The 20,452-nt window shown below is 39.8% G+C and overlaps 1 pseudogene; it reads left to right on the top strand.

The window, feature by feature from the left end:
- The first annotated feature begins 614 nt into the window (after positions 1–614).
- LOC125913855 (uncharacterized) lies at positions 615–817 on the top strand (annotated as a pseudogene).
- The last annotated feature ends 19,635 nt before the right edge of the window (positions 818–20,452 follow it).

The raw sequence follows: 20,452 nt of genomic DNA, 5'->3' as shown, positions 1-20,452 counted from the left end.
TGGTAAAAAGCTATGTCAGTAAAAGTATGTTCAAATTTCTCATTTAAATTTTTGAATTTTATTCAGAATCTTCTAAACATTTAATATTTAACATTCCCTAACTATTTTGTATTTTATGTTTCCTGTAAATTTATAAAGCATAATACATTTTTTTCACCAAGGTTTATTTAGCTATTTCCAGATCCCATCTCATTTACTCATTGTCCTACTCAAATATTTTCATTTTCTATGGGTGTGAGATGTGAGAAAGCTGGATACAGTTGTCTAGGGTAGTAGTTCTCAGCTGAGGTGATTCTGCCACCCAGGGAACATCTGACAATGTCTGACGAACATATTTGTTTCTCGCCACTGGGGAGCTGCTTACCGGCAACTAGTGAATAGCGGCTGAGGAAGCCGCTAAAACATCCTCTAGGGCACAGGATAGTCCCCCATAGCGTTATTGGACCCAACACGTCAATAGTGCCAAGGATAGAAGTCCTATTCTAGGGTCCCTCTCACTCTAAAGTTCTGTGAGTCTGAATTATGACTGTTCTTGAGGATAGTATGTGGCAATATTGGGTATGGCTAGGAATGGCCAGCTCTAACCTCCTAAGCACATTTATAATAGTAGACCCATCGCTTCTCGGCCTTTTGGCTAAGATCAAGTGTAGTATCTGTTCTTATCAGTTTAATATAATGGTAGACCCAGTAGGCAGGTAAAACGTGGGGCAAGACTTCCTGTATGCTTACAGGAAGTGAAGCTCCGGATAGTTGCTTGAGATGGTATATATTTCCAAGCAGTAGGTATATTACTTCTATGACAACATCAGCACCCCTAGGTGAGTATCTTCCTTTCTTTCTCTCTTTACTTGTTTTCAAGTTCCATATTCTGAAATCAGCTTTTTTGTTCCACTGGACTATGACCTATCTTATTTGTCAGCAACTCTCCCCTCCCTACTCTAGGCCTCCCTGGAACTGGCTTTGTTTGGATGGGTCTTCTGATAGGCAGAGGTTTGCACTGAGCAGTTTTTTAAGCCACCCCAATCCTCATTGCTCCCACTTGTAATTTCTTTGGAAGTTGAAGTCATCCTGTGTTTTATTACGAATGCCCTACCTCCAGGACTAAAACCTTCCACATCTTCCCTCTTTGATGCACCCTCCCTGTTGAATTTTTAGCACTTTAGGGTGATTCAAGAGATGAAGGATTAAAACTGTCGGGACAGTCATACTTGATCAAAACGGCCCCTGCCACCCGTTCAGTCAATTTTTACAACACATTCACATCTGCCACCTGGTACCAAGAATAGATTTAGTGTAGCATTAGATTCTTTTATTTATACTGGGATTTAATTGAATGTGGGCAATCGTATTAATTCTTGCTCTTGGCTGGAAGAAAGCTCAACAGGCCCACTGTCTCTGCTAGGTAAATGTAAGTAAGTCATTCCATTCTCTGGGGCTTCACTGAGCTTATATGTAAAAGAGCTGTAGCAGCCCAAAGGCTGCTGAGATTCTTTCCAACTTAAAACAAAAGAAAAAGCACTGAAATTTTGAAAAATATATTGGTATTAGGACATGCACACTTTATGGTATTGGCTTGTTGCTAAGGGTGTCATTTCTACTGAAATGAGGAAGTTTTTACAGTTGGAGTCAGGAAATAGTTTACATCCTTCTCTAGGGTTTAGAGTCCCTGGAAGATTAAGGTCACTGGTGTGACCCATGATAGCACTTAAGAGTTGGAGAAACCAATCCTTTCATTCACTTAAGGAACATATATTAGGCCCCTATTATGCTCTTTGAGTACAATAATATTTGTCTTTATTTTGCAGATGAGAAAATTAAGGCACCAGATGGCTAAAGAGACTGTTAAAGACAACCCCACAGTTTTGACCAAGGAGGAAGCGGAAGGTCACCAGGGCACAGGGGCTAGGTCCAAAATGATTAAAAATTTCCCATTCTCCGTTCCATAATTTGAATCTCGAATGTTTGTTTCTCTGACTTAAAATTGCAACTTAAAATACTCATTGTTTACCACCCTAGTTTGTAGTGTTATGTTATCGATCAAAAGCAGGAGCATAATTTAATGTGTTTTTTGGTTGTTATTTTTTTTAATACTTCACTTATTGTCCTGCTTGTTTAGAAAAACTGCTTGAGTTTTTTTCTCACACTGCTAGGTCATGCTCACTAGATGGACAACATATTTCACCACAATGCAACAACTATCACTCCTACTGTAATTTCCCTCCTATTCTCAGTAGATAGTTGAGTTGCAACAACATACTTCAACTCATGATGGGAGACTGTCAGTCCAGCAAAGAAAATGTGTCCTACTGATGCATATTCCAGTTTAGAGACCTCCCTTTCTACCTTCTTTCATGAAGCATCTCAAGGTGACTTAATTAGTAAACCCCTAATTCGTTGTCCGTATTTTGGAGACCACTGGACCTCTGTGTGCATTATGACCCTCAAGGCTCTCAAATCTTTTAAGGTCCCTAAGTGTTCAATGTCCTCAACTCAGAAGGCAAATGACTACATTCTTAGGCCTCATTTTATTGCATTTGCCTCAGACTTTGTTTCCTTAATTAGGTACATGTCTTTAGCCAAAATGCTTGGGTAGTATTGGCAAAGCAAGGCAATTGGAAATGTGTTTAGAGAACTGCCTCCTGGTTTCACACTAGTTAAAGCTCTATATCACCACCAACATTTAGTGTTGTCTAGTTTTTCTACTTTTAGCCAGTATAATGGATTGGAAACGGTAGGGGCACCTGGGTGGCTCAGTCGGTTAAGCATAAGCCTCCAACTCTTGATTTTGGCTCAGGTCATGATCTCATAGTCAGGTCGAGTGATGGAGCCCCATGTCAGGCTCTGTGCTGGGTGTGGAGCCTACTTAAGATTCTCTCTCTCACTCTCTAAATAAATACATAAATATTGGAAGTGATATCACACTGTGGTTTTATTTCTTTCTTAAGTTTGTTTATTTACTTTGAAAGAGAGAGAGATAATACATGCAGGAGGGGCAGAGAGGGAGAGAATCCCAAGCGGGCTCCACACCATCAGTGCAAAGTCCCATGCAAGATTCAAACTCACAAAGCAGGAGACCATAACCTGAGTCAAGATCAAGAGTCGGCCACTCAGCCAACTGAGCCACCCAGCCGCCCAAACACACTGTGGTTTTAATTTGCATTACCTAATGGTTATTATCTTCCATACATACATACATACATACAATCAAGTGTCTCAAATACGTATAAGTGTGTGTATATATATGATCAATCATTACATATAAATAAACTCACATCTATCAGATATATGATCTGCAAGCATTTTCTGTTAGGCTGCAGTTTGTCTTTTCACTTTCTTAACAGAAATTTTTAAAGGGTGCATGTTTTAAAATGTGATGAAGTCCAAATTGTCCATTTTTAATTTTGTGGATTGTGTTTTTGATGTCACGTCTATGAAATTTTTGGCTAATTCGAGGTCTTATAAGTTTCCTACATTTTGGAGGTTTAGGAGTAGTGTAGTTTTAGATTTTAAATTTAGATCTGCGATCCATTTTGAGTTATTTTTTGTATATTGTACAACTTCATTTTTTTGCATATAGATATTTAATTGTTCCAGTGCTATTTGTTGAAAAGATTGTCCTGTCTCTATTGATTTCATTTGTACCTTCATCAGAAAACAGGTGTCATAAATATGTGGTCTGTTTCTGGACCCTCCATTCTGATCCAATGATCTATTTGCATATCCTGATGCCAATATGATACTTTTTTCATTACTGTTACTTTGTCATAAGTGTTGAAATCACATGGTACTGCTCCTTCAAACTAGCTCTTCTTTTTCAAAGTTGTTTTGAGTGTTCTAAGTCATTTGCATTTCCATTTGAACTTTACAGTCAAATTACTTCTGCAAAAAGCCTGCTCACTGTTTCTTTGTGTTCCTCCTTCTCTGTGCTTCACCTGAACTCTCTCTGGAGGCAATATGCTGAGGGAAGGGGAGAGGAGGGGAGAGGAAGGGGCAAATCATCTGATTGTCCTTCACTGCCTGATGTACATGTCTTGAAAAATATCATTTCGTATATTTTGCCTTTTTCTCTCTTCCTCTCTCCCTTCCTTCCTTCCTTCCTTCATGTTATGTCAGGCAGGAGGGTAAATCGAGTTCCTGTTCCTGCATCTTAACTAGAAGCCGACTTGTGGTTATGTTTTTTGAAGTATCTTTATCTTCTAGATTAACATACTGAGCTATGTTCAGAAATGACATGATATCTGAAATTCGCTTCAGTGTACTCCTGATGTCAGAAAACTTTTCTATGGGCTTGAAATTTTCCACAAAAACTTTTCACCATAAGGGTCTTAATACCTGCCTATCTTACAGGATTGCTGTGAAGATTAAATGTGGAATTATACGTAAAGGGCTTTAGAACTATGCTTAGAACTTAATGAAGAGTAGCTATTAATACTATATACTTGTATGAAGTCAACCATCAAAGATATAAAGAAGTCTGATTAAAAAAAAAAAACAACCTCCAATGAAAACCTTTTAATCAAGAATAATTGTAGCAATGATGCCTGGGGCAATGGAGATTCAGTTTGGGCATCAACTCCTCTAGATTTGCTCTTTCTCTGAATTGCCCTAGTCCCCTGTTCCATCCACTCTCAAAGCACTTAAATATGGCCTGATAGCTCTACATTTATGTATCTGCCTCCAATCTCCTGACATCTCCTTGCATTCATTTCTGTATCCTTAGAGCCCAGCACAGAGCAGACACTCAAAACTCACTTGTGGAACTGGTTCACATTGCCATCTCACCTGCCCACCTCTGTGACCCTCTTCTTTCTGCACACTTTGTTCCCACCTCTTGCTCAGTCTGCCATGGGTTGATGTGTTCTTGTTTGAGAGCGTTGGCCTTCAGTTTCTACCTATGTACTTCCTCAAGCTCACTATAAGAAGTTGGGAAAAGCTCTGTGCCTCTCCACACCTTTTCCAAACACGTCCTGAGTGGTAGCTTGTTTGAGCCAGGCAGCCAGAGCTCAGGTGACAGTAAGGAGGTAGCAATGAAAGAAGGTCTCTAAGGATAAATTCAGACCTGCATGGCACTGCTTCAAGCTAATCCTCCACATGCTCTTGGTCTTCTTGGATAGACCAAGGTGAAATATTCAACCAAGAAAACTGAAGAACTTAGAACATAGCATGTTAGGACTAGAAGGGCCATTGAGATAATTGAGCCTTCTTTTAACAGAGAGTAATATTCTTAGAAACAAACAAACAAACAAGACAAAAGCATGTATTTCCTACCTCTATCCCCGACATGGAGCTAGTCTGGTCAATAATGTGGGAAGAGATAGTCCTGCTCTCATACCTCTTTTGCACATCCTCCAACCACCAAATGTGTGCACAAGTGCATGGGTGCACACACACACACACGCACACCCCTTCTTTGCAGCTGGAGGCATCTCTGAAGAATCCTTAGGTCATTGATAAACAAGAGGACAGTGGGTACTTGAATTCCTGGTTTCCTTTCTTTCTATTAACTAGTCGACAATGCCACTCCTGACAAAAACAACAAAATGTTCCACAGATGTGTCTGTCTCCTGGATGTCTGAGCTGTGGGATCCAATTTTAGTAGAAGTGCTACTGGAACAATCACTGTTTTCAAGAAAGAATCAGAGGGAGAGATGAATAGGCAGAATGCAGAGGATTTGGGGGCAGTGAAAATACTGTGTATGATACTCTAAGAATGGATACATATCACTGTACATTTGACCAAACCCATAGAATGCACAATACCAGGAATGAATCCTCGTGTAAACTGTGGACTTTGCATGATAAGGATGTGCGGATTCATCTATTATAACAAACATGCCATTCTGGTGGGTGATGTTGATAATGGGGTGGGAGGATGTGCATGTATGACAGCAGGCAGTATATGGGAAATCTGTATCTTCCTCTTAATTTTGCTGTGAAGCTAAAGCTGCTCTAAAAAATAAAGTCTTTAAAAAAAAAGAATGAGGGGCACCTGGGTGGCTCAGTCCGTTAAGCGGCCGACTTCGGCTCAGGTCATGATCTCGCGGTCCGTGAGTTCGAGCCCCGCGTCGGGCTCTGTGCTGACAGCTCAGAGTCTGGAGCCTGTTTCAGATTCTGTGTCTCCCTCTCTCTGACCCTCCCCTGTTCATGCTCTGTCTCTCTCTGTCTCAAAAATAAATAAAAACGTTAAAAAAAAAAAAAAGAGTCAGAAATGTTTCCAGCTATTTTCAAGGGGGAAAAAGGCCACGTGATGTCCAAACTGAGATGGTTTGAAAGCGGAGAAATGAAAGATACTTTCTGCTTGAAGGCTGGAAAACATCAAAATCGGTTTGAGAGTGTGCATGTGAGAGTGGTTTAATAGCACCATCCAGTGGCACAAAGCAATATTGCCACTAAAGCTCAAAAACAGGGTCCAATCATTTAAAAAAAAAAAAAAAAGTCAACAAGTTTTAATTTGCGAGCCTCTGATATGTCAAGCTTTATACTAGACACTGGGAACATAGCAACTGTTATTTACAAAAATCTATACACTGATTTCAGAAAGATCTGTACATGTTGCTCTTATAGGTATCCCTAATTTGCTGTCTTCACCACCAAAAAGGTGAGTCAGGCCTCTAGGACAGGAGTTTAGGATAGATCTTCCTTACTTCTTAGTCTAGGGTCCAAAGTGATGTCAGCTGGCTCAGAGCCTAGAAAACACGGATCTTTTGAACCCCAAGCTCCTGATGTGGGCATTTTGGGGGAAGCAAGACTTTTGCAAAGTCTCCCCTAGAATACTACTACCCAGTTGTTGTTAATCCGGGAATGCAAATGTATATACTTTCTTGAGTCTTGAGTAAGGCATTTAGATTTGGATCATTCCCATGAAATCTTGAAAAATCTCCATGACTTCCTCCCCACAGACTATAACATGACTAGGACTCAAAAAGGATCTGATCAATCAGCAAAATTTTCTTCCTTCCGGTTTCTCATGACTCCACCTTGTGAGTGCTGATCAGACCCCAGTTGGAAATAACTATGGTTTATACTTCCAATGAGTGAAGGCGTCTTTGCTGGACATCCTGGATTACTTGTATACAGGCCAAGCAGTCTGTGGCTAGCTGAGCTCTTACTTTGCCAGTTTCGGTTTTTTCTGAGTCTCATCCACAGACCATTGGGTAAAGCTGAAAAGTTTTTTGGTTCCAGTGATCAGTATTAAACCTTTTTGTTTGTTTGTCTCTCAGTTGCAGAAGTAGCTTGGACAAGGCATTTGCTTCCTCTGACCTCCATTTCTTTCAGTAGAAAAATAAAGTCTGGAATGATTGGACATGGGTAATCATTTGTGTTATCCTGCTGGAGGATGTATGAAAAATATTTTAGAGCTTCAGACAACCCAAACTCTTAAAAACCTGAAAAATTCACTAACCAAAGAAAGACTTGGATTTTAATTTCTGCCAATAGGGCCCACTAGTTACTCTAAAGGGCCCTCCGTATAAAATATAATTAGATGGTGAGTCAGACCAGCACAGTAGACCCAGTTTTAATGCATTATTGCACTTACCAGAGTGAGGAATTTTCTGAGGGTCTAAGAATTAAATAGTAATAGTAACAACTAAAGCCTGAGCAAGGAGTAGGAAGTAAGTGAGCAGAGGAAGGAGCTATAAATGAGGTTGCCTGGAAGTCAATATTCACGTTGTTGCAATCAACGTGCCCATCATAGGTATCTGGGATTCTCCCAGATGTCATTGAAGGAAATATAGTCCACAAGTTTAAAAAGTCCACAAAACGCACAAGGAAAAAGCAACAGACAGCAGACACAATAATGAAAGACTTAGACTCCCTCCCCAAAGACTTCATATATTGGCATGAGCTGATTGAAATGTACGATAGTCACATGTAAAGGTTAAAGGAAATAACAGAGGAAATAAAAATAGGAAAAGAAAACAAGGATATAAAAAAATAATAAGGTAAGTTTTAGAAAGAACTAAATAAAATTTGTAGATTTCAAGTACACACACACATCTCAGTGGCTAAGTGGAACAGAACTGAAGATACTGATGAGGGAGCATAAGGCAAGTTTAGGGCAAAGCACCAGCTAACAACCCCCCCCCCCTCCAGGTGGGGTATGTGTGATATTCCTCAGGCACTCCTGGCTGCCCAAGAACAAAGGAAAGGAAAGAAAACAAATGGTTAACTGATAGAGATCACAGCCATGCAGGACCTGAGTCTCCATCAGGTTACAAATGTCTTAGTGAATTACAAGAAAAAGGCAATTTTATCAACAGCTTAATCTCCAGAAACCTACAGATTCAGTTACCTGGAGCTCCAACATCACCGCCCACCCATAGTGATGTGGGGAACAAAGACAAAAAGGAAATGTTAGGTATAGTTAAATTTCTTTATACCCTGCAGACCATTGACAAATACTTGAGGCAAATACAAAGTATAACATTTCTCAGGGAACTCCCCACTGTCTTAATGTTAATACCTTACTAGAGGAAAACAACCTTAGCTTGACAATAGCAAGGCCCCAGGCATCTTACGAGTTCTCTTTAGCAGAGACTCAAAGTCCTTTTGGAGGCCTCCTTTTTTCCTTTACATCCCCCAACTCCATAGTATATAATCAGTCTTCCCAACCCCACTACAGCTCTTTCAGCCCACAGGTCCCTGCCCCCCACCCGTGCTTTAATAAAATCAGCTTTTTGCACCAAAGATGTCTCAAGCTGTCAGCTCCAAACCGCCACCACTCCAAAGTCCCAGCAAGTTGATGCTAATAAGATGATTTCAGGTGGAGACCCTAGAGAGCATCAGGATGGGCCCGGTGACCAGAAAAACAGGTGATTAGAAGATTGAAACTTTCAGCCCCACCTGTCCACCACAGGTAAAGCGGCGTGGAGGTTAAAACCCTATAGTAACTCTTGAACATTGAGATTTGAAGAGCTGCGAGGTTAGTGAATACATCAAGGTGCTGGGTTGAGGGGTGAGCCCAGAGAGGGCATAGAAGCCCTGCACCCCTCGCTCTATACTTGTCCTATGCATCTCCTCCATCTGGCCGATTCTGGGTTGTACGCCTTTTTAGTAGGTCAGCAAACGTAAGTAAATGTTCCCCTAAGTTCCGTGAGCCATTCTACCAAATTATTGAACCCAAGGAGGGGGTGATGGGAACTCCAATTTAGAGCTGGTAGGTCAGATATGCATATGACAGCCTAGGCTTGTGACTGATGTCTGAAGTAAGGGTTGTCTTATGGGACTGAGCCCTTAAACTGTGGGATCTGATGCCGTCTTCAGGTAGATAGTGTCAGAGCTAAGTTGCATTTGTTGGGGTTTGGGGGGGGGGGGGGGGTAGGGGACGGAACTGACAGACAAGAAAGAATCCTTGAGACGTCTTTGGTGCAAAAAGGTTATTTTATTAAAGCAGGGGGATAGGACCTGTGGGCGGAAAGAGCTGCACTGACCGATTCTATGCCATGGAGTTGGAGTTGGAGTTGGAGTTGGGGAAGGCAAAGGCAAAAGGGAGTCCTCCAGAAGGACTTTCATATGCTAAAGAGGACTCATCAGACACTGGAGGCCTTGCTGTAGTCAAGCTAAGGTTGTCTTCCCTCTAGGGAAGGAGTTTCTGGAGAACTGTTATACTTTGTATTTGCCACGAGTATTTGTCAACGTGTTGCAGGATTTTTTTTTACCTCAATAACCGGGATTCATTATCTCACCGCTTCGAAGAATGAAGAGGTGGGCACAAAATGAGCAGCAGGCAGAAGTTTATTAGAGTATAAGATTAGAAGGGGGGGGGGGTGCCTGGCTGGCGCAGTTGTTTAAGCGGCTGACTTCGGCTCAGGTCATGATCTCGTGGTCCGTGAGTTTGGGTCCCGCGTCGAGCTCTGTGCTCACAGCACAGAGTCTGGAGCCTGCTTTGGCTTCTGTGTCTCCCTCTGTCTCTGCTCCTCCCCTGCTTGTGCTCTATCTCTCTCTGTCTCTCAAAAATAAATGTTAAAAAAAATTTTTTTTAAAGATTAGAAAGGAAGAATAGTAGGAAAGCTCTCTTTACAAAGTGGGAGCATTCAAAAGTGAATGAATGCAACAATAGGCAAGGGTCCTTGTTTTATAAGGTTCTGGTCAGCCCTCCCTTCCTTTCCCCCTCCTTCCTTCTCAGGCTCTACCCTTACTGGCTGGATACTCTAGGTGCTGGGTTGTCCATTCCTGATCGGCTAGATTCCATCATATGAGGGGTGATCTATGGCCATATCATCCTTGTGGGTCATATGTTTTATGGTCTACTACTTATTTTTAGTTAGATGTTTTGTCAAATTCCTGAGGGAAACCTGAAGGGGAGTAGGTGGTGTCTATTACATTCTTAAGTGGGACCTTACGACTGAGGGGGTTCGCTGTGGTCAGACACTCCCAGCATTGTTCCAAAATATGTGTTTTTCCCCACCCAGGGAACTCAGGTCCTAATATTTCCCTCTCTGCCTACTGAATCCTATCGTTTCCTATCATAAATGGGCTGCAGATTATAAAGAAATTTAACTATACCTACAATTTCCTTCTTGTCTTTGTTTCCCACATCACTATGGAGGGGAGGGTAATGTTGGGGCTCCAGGAAACTGAGTCTATAGGTTTCTGGAGATTAAGCTGTTGATAAGATTGCCTTTTTCTTGTAATTTACTTAGACATTTGTAAACTGATGGAGACTCAGGTCCTGCATGGCTGTGATCTCTATCAGTTAACCATTTGTTTTTCCCTTTCCTTTGTTCTTGGGCAGCCAGGAATGTCTAAGGAAGGTCACACATACCCCACCTGTGGGTGGGGGACTGTTGTTAGCTGGTGCTTTGCCCTAAGCTTGCCTTATGCTCCCTCATCACATTTGTAGGACACCCAGTCAGTGTCTTCTGAGTATTGGAGAAATCTTTGATGTGGGAAAATCTGCCCATCCTCCCATCCATCTGGTGTCAGAGGTTTTTAAAGTAGAGAAGAAAAATAGTTTTCCTCTAAAGGTTATTTCTATGTTTTGGCTACTGTGAATCATGTTGCTCTGAATATTACTGTGCAAATATCGGCTTGAGGCCCTGCTTTCAGTCCTTTTGAGCATAAACCTACAAGTGGCATTGCTGGATCATACCACGATTCTAGGTTTGATTTCTTTGAGGAACCACCATACCGTCTTCTGCAGCAGCTGCACCATTTTACGTTCCCACCAGCAATGCCAATGCGCGGAAGGTTTCAATTCAATTTCTCCACATTCTTTCCAACCTTGGTTATGTTCTGCTTTTGTTTATTATTGTTTTGTTTTCAGAATAGCCATCCTAAGGGGTGTGAAGTGGTGTTTCAATGCACTTATAATCTGCATTTCCCTAGTGATTAACGATGCTAGGCATCTTTTTTATGTGTCTATTGGCTATTTGCATATCTTCTTTGGAGAGATGTCTGTTCAAGTCTTTTGCCCATTTTTTAATTGGGCTGTTTGTTTTTGTTGTCACCGAGCTGTAGGAGTTCCTTCTGTATTCTGGACAGTAACCCTTTATCAAATATATGACTTACAAGTGTTTTCTCACAATTCTGTATGTTGCCTTCACTGTTAGTGGTATCTTTTGACACACAATAGTTTTGAATTTTAACAGAGAGCAATTTGTCTATTCTTTTTTATGGCCTGTGCTTTTGGAGTCATATCCAAGAACTCTGTCTCAAATCCATTGTAAAATTAAGTGCATTTTGAATGGCCTGATTTTCCCTAGAAAGGCTAGGCTATTGTTTTCCTTTTTGTTTTTACAAAGTGAATCATTAGCATAATGATAACAACAAATAATGTAAATCCCCGTGTGCCGGTCATCTGAGTCTATATCTGCCCTGGGCACTGTTACCAGTCCTGTCCTTCCTCTAAAATATGTAGAAATAGACAATGGGATACTCTGGCTCTTAGAGGACAAATCACTCACAAAATAAATATATGAATAAATAATTACCGACACTAAAATATTTTAAAAGAACTTTAAAAACCTAGTCTAATTTTCTCTTATAAGAGCACTGCGTGGCTGAGTGGTAATAGTAATAATAGGTAACATCTACATCACATTTAACATGTGCTAGACACTGTTAAAAGCATTTTATTTGTGTTTTAATTTTTATTTATTTTTTTGTTAAAAGTATTTTAAATGTGTTAACTCATTTAATCCTTACTGTTATTATTGCCAAGTTAAAGGCTATGAAATTGAAGTATAAAGGCATTCAGGAACTTGCTCAAGATCACATAGCTAGTAAGTACTAGAGCCAGGATTCAAGTCCAGGCAGGAGGCTGTTACAGTCTCTAGTCTTTGCCACTTCATTTACACTACCTCTACATGATGAGTCATCAGAGGGGACACCACCGATCATGAAACAAAGTCCTGTTTGCAATGACACATATTCAACGTTGAAAAGGTCCCACTGTGTCTCGTAGAAAAGAAAGATGCATGGTTGACATCTTTGCATCTACATTTTCAATTTATTCAACCCATAATTACTAAATGGCTACTATGTGCCAGGCACTGTTATAGATACTTGGGATACAACAATCAAGTTCCCTGCTCAGATGGAATTTACAATCTCGACAGGAAGGTTGACGATAAACAAGCTGAGGACCATCTACTATAATGTCTGGTCACGGTATGTGCTGTGGAGAAAGTAGAGTGAGAACACACAAGATGATGAGGAAGGCTACTTTACTTTAGTTCAGGTGGTCAGGAAAGACCTCTCTGGGGCGGAGACCCTGGATCACAGCCATGAGGAAGTAAGGAGGGGAACCATGTAGTGAGGCACAACAGAGCCAGACTGCTTGGTACTGTGTGACCTTGAAAACATTTCTGGAAATTTTTGTATCTTGGATTTTCATATGGACTGAATGTTTGTGTCCATCCAAAATTCCTATGTTGGAATCCTTACCATCAGTATGATGGTATTAGGAGATAAAAGCTTTGAGAGGTAATTAGGTCATAAGGGTGAAGGCCTCCTACATGGGATTAGTGTTCTTATAAAGGGTGACCACAGGGAGGTGCCTGGGTGGCTCAGTCAGTTGAGCTTTGACTTCAGCTCAGGTTGTGATCTCAGGGTTTGTGAGTTCCACCCGCATTGGGCTCTGTGCTGACAGCTCAGAGCCTGGAGCCTGCTATGGATTCTGTGTCTCCCTCTCTCTCTGCCCCTCTCCCGCTCACATACTGTCTCTCCCTGTCTCAAAAATAAATAAACATTAGAAAAAAAAAAAAAAAAAAGGAGATCACAGGCAGCTTTCTAGCTGTTTTACCACCATGTGATGACACAAGGAGATATTGGCAGTCTGCAACTTGGAGGAGGGTTCTCATAAGAACCTTACGCTGCTGACCTCCAAACTCAGATTTTCAGCCTCCAGAACTATAAGGAGTCAACTTGTTCATTGGCCACCCAGTCTTTAGTAATCTGTCATAGCATCCTGAGCTGACTGAGATAGATTCCTTTATCCGTGAAACAGAGATACTAACAGTAGTTGCCTCAGAGTGTCGCGAGGATTAAGTGGTTTACCTGTATGTCACTGACTCCAAGACCTTCTTTTTCGCAGTTTAGCATCTCAGAATCAGGACGTTCTTAAGAAGAATGGGGCTTCCCCCTGCCGATGTCCACGCAGCAGTCCTGATAAAGCAATTGCTCCCCAGTTAGGACTGTCACTGTTCCAGGTGACACAACAGGATACTTGCAATTGCTCCATGTTTCAGGACACAAGTCATTAAAGACGATTTAAAAAAAAAATTTTTAATGTTCATTTTTGCGAGAGAGAAGCAAAGGGTGAGCAGGGGAAGGCAGAAGGAGAGGGCGACACAGAATCCAAAGCAGGCTTCAGGCTCTGAGCTGTCAGCACAGAGCCTGACATGGGTCTTGAACTCACGTACCATGATGGGATCACGACCGGAGCTGAAGTCGGATGCCTAACCGCCGGAGCCACCCAGGCGCCCCCATTAAGGACCATTTTAGGATGCAACCTGAATCCTACCTATTGGAAAACATTCCAGGTGACACTTTATAGTCAGATTCCAAGAAACTCCAGTATTAAAACTGGAGAATGGGTGTCAGTGGCTTGAAAGAAAAGCTTGGAACTAGAATCCTAAAGTGAAGCACTCTCAAAACTTATTGAGAATAGACAGTCTCCAAATGTAAATAAGTTTTAGAAATATGTTAAATAACTTCTTTTTCTTATAGTTTCCTTTTTATATGTGAATGTTTGTGATCTCTGATTTTTTTTTAAATGCATTAACATAAGTGCCATCTTTGCTAAGTATAAAATGAAAACTCAAAGTGAAAGAAAGCCATGTTCATATTTAATTAGCATACTTTTTCATAGTGGCTCATAAAATAATAATGTGTTTTATAAACAAAGCATCTTAGCATCAGTGAAACGTAGGTGAATCTTTTAGAATAGTGTTTGTTACTAAGTAAAAAAGTCATAAAAGGTTATATGCTGTATGATTCCAACTACAAGGTGAGACTATGGAGATGGTAAAAAGATCAGGGGTTGCCAGGGGTTGGGAAAAAAAAGAGATAAAAAGGAGGAGCACAAAGGACCTTTAGGACAGTGAAACCACTCTGTGTGGTACTATAATGCTGGATACATGTGCATTAGGTCAACCCATAGAAAGTATACCAAGAATGAGCCCTAAGGTGAGGTATGGACTTTAGTTCAATTTATTTGAATACTTATAGTCAATGGAGGTTCATCAATCATAAAAAATGTGCCCTCTGGGGCGCCTGGGTGGCTCAGTCGGTTAGGTGTCCGACTTCAGCTCAGGTCACGATCTCACAGTCCGTGAGTTTGAGCCCTGAGTCGGGCTCTGTGCTGACAGCTCAGAGCCTAGAGCCTGCTTCCGATTCTGTGTCTCCCTCTCTCTCTGCCCCTCCCCTGTTCATGCTCTGTCTCTCTCTGTCTCAAAAATAAATAAACATTAAAAAAAAATTAAAAAAAAAAAAAGAAAAGAAAAAAATGTGCCCTCTGTTGCGTGATGATAATGGGGAGGCATACCCATTCTGTCTATGGGTAACCTGCGTACCTTTTGCTTAATTCAGCTGTGAACCTAAAACTCTTCTAAAAATTAACTTTTTTTTTTTTTTTTAAGAAAAGCTGAGGTCCCGGAAGAAACTACAGATTTCTGCAAATATTTTTCTAGTCATTTTTCTCTGTCTTATTGTGTTCCCCATATTCTGTCACATACACAAAATAAGTAAGCACAGAGCCTGAGGAGATACCAAGTACCTCCAAGTTGAGAAGAGAGTGTTCTAAGGAATTCAAGAGACAAACCGGTGAGGAGATTTGAAAAGTAGCACTGATAGCCCTTCTCCCTTTAACTTCAAGATGATGGATGTAGGGGATGATAGTGCACTCAGAGAAATCAGAAGGTTTTTGACGAGGGGAAGTGTGTGCTCTGTTTCCCCTCTGCCCTGGGAGATAGGGAGCACATGTGGAGTTGTCACAACACCATGGTCATGGTGTGTGAGGCACCCAGGCTGATGGGCCAGAGGTGAACTCAGCTCCTTCACTCACCAATGGAGCACTGAGATCAAAAGATGTTTCTGGTATAGCCAAGAGGATTGTGGATGTGACACTGGAAGACAGACAAGCTCGGAGTACCTGGGGACCAGGACAATTCCCCTATTATGTACGGTCAACAGGCTCTGAGGGCCCCTGGAAACCTAGATGCCATGTTAGAGTAAAAAAGATTGAGGAAAAATTTTAAAGGGATAGCATTTCCCCTAAGAACATCTAAGATGTCAAATTTTACTCTGAATTGGCAACATTGTATTTCATTACTCATGGAGTAGTTGTTCTGAAGAAAGAAACCATGTTTAGTTCTAAGGGGAAAAAGGACAGTTCTAAGGATATGACTTGAAAATTCTTACCTGATATATGCATAAGCCTTAGAAAAGCCATTAATTTGGACAAATTATGAGTGGGGAGTAGTGTCCTCTAAACCCACAATGTGAAGAAAAATTTCTTCAACTACCAAGGAGTTTCCCTTATTTTGTAGTCACTTTCTTACAGGAATATAGACAAAGAATTTATCAAAATCATAAAAGAACAATATTAGGTCCTTTTGAACATCCACTTTGTTTCCAAGTGAAGAATTCTAGATTAAATTTTTGCAATTCAGTGATACACGTCCTTTTTATTGTATTCATTAGGAGGGCAGGGGATGCCAGCTACTTCTTTCCACCGTGGATTAATTGACATACTAAAGAAATACTCAGGGAAGCTTGTTTTCCTTAAAAACAACAACAACAAAAAAGTATGAACTCCTCCTAACTATATAGAAATTCCAGCAGAAGATTGAGGGACACCAAGAACACAGAGACAAAGAGATTCGAGAAAATTTTGTGGGATAATCTCCAAAAAGAAGTCTCAAATGTTGTATGTAAAAAAGGAGGTGAATGCCAAATTGTGTGATGAACACAAGAGGATTGCAAATGGAATGTGGGAGTTAATCCTAGAAATTCATGAGCAAGTCTGGACATGCCCAGGAAGTCACTGACAGTTATGTCACGAGAAAACATTTCACCTGAAATCATTGTTGCACCATATGCTAACTAACTTGGATGTAAATTAAACAATAAATAAATTAATAAAAAAAAGAGAAAACATTTCATTCACAATAAAGAGTTATCGTAAACAAAACTTAAAAGTAAAATGTTATAAATCATGGATTTCTTAATTTTGGATTCTTTGCCATTGGTGCACAAAAGGCTTCATTAAGATGTCTGTGACAAAGTTGGGGGTGCCTGGGTGGCTCTGTCGGTTAGGTGTCTGACTCTCGATTTGAGCTCAGGTCATATTTCAGGGATTGAGTCCCCTGTTGGGCTCTGTGATGACAGCGTGGAGCCTGCTTAGGATACTCTCTCTCCCTCTCTGCCCAGCTCATGCTTCCTCTCTCTCTCTCAAAACCAATAAACATTTAAAAAAAAGATGTCTGTGACAAGGTTTAGATGAGGCATGGGCCTGTCATCTTCTATCATTGCATGGAGTAGATCCGAGCTTCCCCTCTTATTGAACAGTAAATTTCACACACCCCAGAGTCAAAAGCTGGGAGAGACAAGGGCAGCTGCAAACACTCACGAGCAGCACATCGCTCCTGTCTTACGTCCTTTGCTTCAATAAACAAGTCCACTTGGGAGATGGCCAATGGTGGGTGTTGCTGGGATTTTCTTCAGCTGCATCGACACAAAGTCTTTTATTTTTTTATTTTTAATCTTGTTCTCATTTGGATTACATATATTTGTTAGTTTAAGAAACATATTTAAATGAAAAATCCTATGTTTGAGACTATTTTTCCATTTTGTAATTTTTACCAGTTCCCAATAATGTCCTTTTCTGTTCCAGATCCAATTCAAGGTTATACACTGCACATAGTTGTCATTTCTATGTAGTCCTCTCCAATCTCCATGGCAAGAATTTTTAATAACTAAAAGTTTCGACATCTAATAAGTTTTCTAATCTACGCGAACTAAAAACAAGAGGATAAGAAGCCCAAAAGTTAGATACGGCTATTACACATGTAGAGAATGATTGAGAAAAAATGATGATGAAGTATCTGTCTTTTTTTTTTTTTTAAGTAGACTTCATGTCCAGCACAGAGCTCAGTATAGAGTCCAGTGCGGGGCTTGAACTCACGACCCTGAGATCAAGACCTGAACTGGGATCAAGAGTTGGATGCTTAATCAGTTGAGTCACCCAGGCGCCTCATGATGATGAAGTAACTTAAACTGAAGAAACGAATGACTTCACATTGAATACAATCGAACTCTTGTAATGTACAGCCCTGTGAGTTTTGACAAACACATCCAGTTGCTCAACCACAGCAACCAAGGTATAGAAGGGCTCCATCGATCACAAGAATTTCTTTATCCCACCATTTCATAGTCAGGCCCTGAAAACACCCAGCCAAACTCTCCCCTAAAATACTCAGCCCATGGCAACTACTTTATTGACATAAAGTTACTCACATATTCCCTTAATAATTTTCAGTATCTGTATCTAAAATTGATAATTTTCAATATCTACGCAATCTGTAGGATGTGTAGTGACATCACTGTTCTCACTTCCAATACTGGTAACTTATGACTTCCCTTTCTGATCAGATTTACTGGATATGCATCAATTTTACTGATTTTTAGACAAACAGCTTTTGATTTTATTAATTTTTCTCTGCTGTTATTCTATTTTATATTCCATTTATACAGATCATGATTAATTCCTTCTTTCATTTTTGGTTTAATATGCTCTTTTTCTAGTTTCTTAAGATAGAACTTAGCTTGTTGATTAGAGATAATTCTTGTCTACTAAACATTTATTTCTAGCAGTTTCCTTTCAATTACTGCTTAGCTACATTGAACACATTGTATACATTGTGTTTTATTTTCATTTGTTTAAAAATATTTTCTTTTTTAAAAACATTTTTTAAAGCTTATTTATTTATCTTGAGAGAGAGAGAGAGAGAGAGAGAGAGGGAGAGAAGGGGAGGGGCAAAGAGAGAGAGCATCCCAAGCAGGCTCCACACTGTCAGCGCAGAGCCTGATGTGGGGCTCGAGCTCATGAACCTTGAGATCATGACCTGATCCAACTCATGTGTCAGATGCTTAACCACCTGAGCCACCCAGGCGCCCCTAAAAATATTTTCTAATTTCCACTGGGTCTTGATCTTTGAGCCATGGGTTACTTAGAACTGTGTTGTTTAATTTCCAAATTTTTCAAGATTTTCTAGGTATTTTTCTGTTCATTACTAGTTCAATTTCTGAATGATAACATGTTTTGCATGATTTCAATTATTTTAAATTCATTAAAATTCAAGTTTGTTTTAAGGATACACAATTTTATAGAAAGTGCTCTATTGTGGTACACTTCCAAATGCACTTGAAAATAATGTGCATTCTACTCTTGTTGGAAGGAGAGTTCTGTTAATGTCAGTTAGGTCAGGCTTGTTGATAGTGTTGTTTGTATCTTCTCTATCCTCACTGATATTTAAAGTCTATTTGTTTCATCAATTACTGGGATAGAAATATTGAAGTCACCAACTGCAATTGTGGATTCGTCAATTTCTTCATTTGCTATGAGTTTTTGCTTCAGGCATTTTGAAAGCCCCATTGTTACGTTCGTATGCATTTAGGATTGCTATGTCTTCTTGATAAATTGACCTCTTTATCATTATGTAATAATGTCTGTCATCATCCCTGGTAATATTTCTTGTTCTAAAGTTCACTTTATCTGCTATTTATCTTCTCTAGCTTTCTTTTGATTAGTGTTTTTATAGTAAATCTATTTTTCATTTTTTTACTTTTAACCTGTATTTAAAATTAGTTTTTTATAGATAGCATACAGTCAAGCTGCTCTCTTATCCAATATGATCATCTCTTTTAGCTGATATGTTCAGACTATTGATATGTGTTTGGTTAAAACCTACGATTTTATTTAGTGATTTCAACTTGTTCCATGCATTCTTTGCTCCTATTTTTCCCACTTGTTTTGGATTGAGTATATTTCAGTATTAAATATTATCTCCACATGTGGCCCATTATTCACAAATCTTTTTAAACAATTTTATTTTTGGTGGCTGTTCCAAGATTTACAATATTTATCATTAATAAGGCATGTTTCCCTAAAAGAATATTATACTACTTCAATATTATTTAAGAACCTCATGGCACATGCTCTATTCTTCCCTCCCATATTTGATATTGTTGCTGCCATACATTTTCCTTTTACATGTGCCATGAGGCATCACTATTAATTTTACTTTGGGCAGCCAGTTATTTTTTAGAGTGATTAGAAATAAAAAGAAAACTTTTATATTTGTGTTTATTTTCACCATTCCCAAAGATCTTCATTCCTGTGTGCATCAAAGTTTCTCCCGGATAGCATCTTCCTTTTGCCTGAAGAGTTGTCTTTAGCATTTCTTATGGTACAAGTCTGCTAAAAAGAATTCTCTTGGCTTTTGTTTACTGATTCTTTCCTCAGCTGTCCTGATTCTATTGATGGGTCCACTAAAGCTGTTTTTCATCTCTGTTACCCTTTTTTTTTTTTTTTCAAGCATTTCTATTTGGCATCCCTTTTCAGTTTCAATTCTCTGGGTTGGTGATATTCCTCAACTGTTTGTGTATGTTGTCCACCTTTTCTTTTTTCATAGATTAATTGTTAAATTGATGTCTAATAATTTCAATAACTGGGCAGTCTCTGGGTCTGGTTCTATCAATTGCTTTCTCTCCTGACAGTAGTTGTATTTTTTTTGCATGCTCGATGTGGTATGTAGAATAGTAGAGAGTGAGGTCAATATTTTTTATGCCTGCAAACAGGAATACTGCATCTTCTGCCGGTGTTTAAGTAAATAAGGTCAGAAATCCAGCTGGTTTCAATTTTGTTCTTGCTTCAGGGCCTCACCAGTTTAATCCTTCTGATATTACCTTGTGCTTATGGTAAGAGTTGGCTTACCAGATAGTTTTG

This window comes from Panthera uncia, assembly GCF_023721935.1.
Source record: "Panthera uncia isolate 11264 chromosome C1 unlocalized genomic scaffold, Puncia_PCG_1.0 HiC_scaffold_4, whole genome shotgun sequence".
NCBI lineage: Eukaryota > Metazoa > Chordata > Mammalia > Carnivora > Felidae > Panthera > Panthera uncia.
The sequence above is the reverse complement of the archived record's forward strand: the minus strand, read 5'-3'. Positions and strand labels throughout refer to the sequence as shown.